Here is a 4,116-nt window from a genome sequence, read left to right on the forward strand (position 1 = left end):
CGGCAAAACTCCCGGCACATCATTTTCAGATCACCGCGGACTTTCGCTACTCAGGTTAAACGTAATATATAAGTCACTTAGACAACCTAAAAATGATATTGTTTGGCTTTTTTCAGTGTTTTATTTGTTCGTGAGTAAATTGGTTTGGCTGAGATTAACGATATTAGATTAGATTAGATAAAATAAAACTTTATTAATCCCCCGGGTGGGTTCCTCCTTGGTTTTCACACAGCTGAATAAATGTCAAACAGAAAACCAATTAAACAAAAGTGTGAGATGGTCGAGAGTTTACGCCAGTGTCCTGTTATATTTTAGATAGCAAGGAGCAGACGGCCGAGTTTATTAAACTCCACCGAGACAGCGGTGACGTTAATCAGAAGGCTAGACCGTCCCATTTCACAGCTGTTTACTTCCGGCCTACCCGACCTTCTGAGGACCCGGCCCACGTAGACCGCGAAGGCCGGGTCCTCAGGAGGATGCAGCCCATGAATTTGGACACGACCCATGTCACAAAGTTCAGATCATGATCAAATCAAAGATCAAGGCTTCCACCTTCATCTTTGGAAGGTGGAAGCCTGTTTCCACCTTCCAAAGACGACTTTAGTGATGGTTCTATACAACAATCTGGGCTCTGTTTGTTTTGCAGGCATATGGAGAGAACTTTAGTCTCTACACTGGCATAAATAAATATGTTACACTGTGAGCTTTACTGTAATGTTGGTTGCACTACATATTCAAGAAGAAAATAAAAACTGGTTGAGACGATAAGCTACTTAACAGTCATCTAACCACAGGTAACTATCTTCCCATCAAAATTCAAAAAGGAAATTGTAGATGGGTTAAGAGGCAAGTGCAAAAAGGTGTCCTTATAAGCAGATAAATAATGTACTCAGATACTAGTTTGTATTCATGATGCGCAGTCAGTGGATAAAGTCATATCAATTTTACACTAGTTGCAGAAGTGTTTTTCTATCAAGTTTGGTAATCTCAGCTATCTGTGGTTAGACTCCCTTGGTATAACTGGAAGGGAGAGTCAAAGGTTGAGAGCCAATGGGGCAGATGGAGAGAGTTTGTGAGTGTGGATGGTGGAGGTCAAAGAAGCCACACTATCACAGGATTTCCCCCACAGTCAATGATTTCACAGTTAAGGTTAAATTCTAGGGCATTCATGGAGTATCTTTGCGACTCAGATACAGAACTGTATGAGATTAGGGTACCCTGATGTACTCTCATCATCTAGAAATTGGCTAAAAGGTCACATTAAATTTGGTGCTTTGCTGTAAGTGATATTTTTGACAGAATGAGCAAATTTCACATTGGGTATAATCAAGAAATTAAAATGAGGATGAATTAAAGGAAAAACAGTATGCACATTTTGACAAAGTTGTGTCATCGACTCACGAGATCATCGATATCTTAATAAGGTAAGCATGATTTCAGCTTAAGCTTTGCTCTGTTGGCTTTTCGAAAACATGATAAAAAAAACATGATAATTTCCTTTGCCGCAGTTGTTTCGGGTTCTGTTGTTGTTATAGTGTCATTGATGAGATCAATGCAAGAGAGCTAATCATTGCCCTTCTGCTGAGCACCATTCCTTTCTGTGGGCATGCTTGTCGTCCACTGCTTTCTACCAACTTGAGGTGACCAGTGTGATTCACCACTTTGGGCCATTGGCTGAGAGGCCTTCACAGCACTTACTGTTGATCGCTTGGGCCTTCGTGGTCCAGTTTGCAGATGTCCCTGTAGCACATCTTTGGGTGGCCTGCTGTTCTCTTGCTATCAGAAGAATATGCCTTTGGATGCAACAATGTTCCACGTGGCAGACATGACCAAGCCAGCACATCCTGCATTTCCTGAGCAAAGTGTACATCCTGGATACAAGGGTGCGCTGATGACACAAGCATGGTTGATAGTCATCATGGTTGTTACTTTGGTTGTCTCCCAGATGTATGTAGTGAGTTGGCCATTGTGGCCTTCCCAATGGATTTAGACTAATGGTGGAGTCCATGTCAGTGAACTGATGGACAGCCTACATTTCATGGTTGTCAATAATCATTACTTGTGGTGCCTGACATTCTGCCCCATCACACTGGTGTTTTTCAGACTGATGGTCATACCAATTTCCTTAGAGGCTTAAAAAAACGATCCATCCTTTAGGCAAAAGGCTCTGGAGGTTTTGCTGCAAGTGGGTTCCAACATCTGCATCATCAGCAGTCTCTGAAGATTCACACTCACACGCTTAGGGGGTTAGGTAGAATACTCTGCCAGATGATCTAGTAGGTATGTAGGTCTGTTCCCTCGCAAAGCCAAAAATGTTCTTCAGAAGCATAGAAAAGAAAATCCATCCATCCATCCATCCATCCATCCATCCATTCCCTTCTGCTTGTTCTTATGGAGGTTGTGGGGAGACTGGAGCCCATCCCAGCTACCATAGGGCGAGAGATGGGGGGTACACTCTAGACAGGTTGCCAATCTGACGTAGTGGCTACTGAAGAAGATGCCAAATGGTATTGGAGTGAGGGCACAGACTTGCTTTACTCCACTGTGGCTTTTGAATGGCTTCAATAAACTGTGCTAATATTGTACTTGAATTGGTGTATTCTCTCTATTTGCAGAGCCATTTTCATAATGTAGCTTTCAAATTGTTATTATTTTTTTTATGAAAGTACTGACTCCTTAAAGAAGTCCAGACACTTTTCTTTCCAAGCTCCTTAGACTGACTCTTTTTAACCCTCCAGTTGTTGTGATATTGCAGCAATCCCTGCCACATTACACAGCAACATTGTAATGCCAAAACACTACAGGTAATGCAAGCGTAATTCACAGTTTATAAATGTACTTATTAAACTATAGCCCTAGTAAAATGATATTAAAACACATCTGGCAAATGAAAACAAAGTTTACTTTTGAATAAGCCCAAAAAGCTTTGTTCTATATTTGCATAGCTAAAGAGACTTACAATTTTAGCATAGCTTAAGTTTAAAATAGAGATTTAAAAAAAGCTGAAGGAATCTTTTCTCTTTACTTTTTAAATGGATTTGAACATCAGTGATTAATAGACCTGTCACATTTTCACTTAGCTCACGGTCAAACAAGTGTAGTTCCCACTTCAACTATTTTTTTTCTTCATTCAACCTTTATTTCTAAAGGTTTTATACTGAATGAAAGAATGAGAGCACCAAGTTACATGTTGTCCTGTCACTACGCCGACATCTGATTTCTCTGTGTACATTATGTGCCAGTGATGCCCGGTGATGAGGGCATACTAAATGTGACATTGGTGATTGGAGATGAGCTTGCAAATCAAGGCTTTACTGCCATCACCAACCAGGGCAAGCGCATATTCATTTATTTATACTCCTAGATTGCTAACATCAATCAGAGCATTATAAATCTCCCAACTCATCAATAGGCAATCTGCTAATGCATGCAGCCGATCAATTCCTGACTAACAGAGCCAACATGCGTAGCAACTCATCTCTTTTGCTCACTCACTTGCTTTTTCCCCCCCCAATACATACAAACAAGCACATTTATATCCTTTGTACAAACACAGATTTCATTTAGAGATGAGTAGTTTGATCACATGGTGTTGCATTACTTAATTGAGGAAAAGAAAAGATTCAAGAAAGTGGCCTGGGGTTAACCTAGGCATAACATAACACTTCTATCACTCCGGAGAAACGGCCAGCACACCAAACAGTCTAAGATGCTGAGCTGCAACGAGGTGAGCAATGCCAAGACAACAAACAACGCGTTTCTAATAGTCCCTAATTTTCCCTAACCAAAAGTAAAAAGAAAACAAGGGACTTCTCTAAAGTGTACTCCTAATCAATAAACAAAAGGAAAAGGGTTCCAACAAAAGAGGCTTCTCACTCATACTAAACTGCAACAAAATGCCCAATATATACAGTGTGTAAGTATTTGCAGTGTTTGCAAAGATTATTTACACAAGGCTCTAAGCTCAGAACAGAGATATCGGAATATATCCAAGAATCTCATCACAGCTTCTAATGAGGCTTCTCACACAAACACTCAGTGCCAGTAGCAAACTACCTACCAGCTCTTTGCTGGGTGCACAGGAGAAAACGAGAGGAGCAAGGTGGCTGTCAGCTG

Source organism: Oreochromis aureus, linkage group 3, assembly GCF_013358895.1.
Source record: "Oreochromis aureus strain Israel breed Guangdong linkage group 3, ZZ_aureus, whole genome shotgun sequence".
Lineage (NCBI taxonomy): Eukaryota > Metazoa > Chordata > Actinopteri > Cichliformes > Cichlidae > Oreochromis > Oreochromis aureus.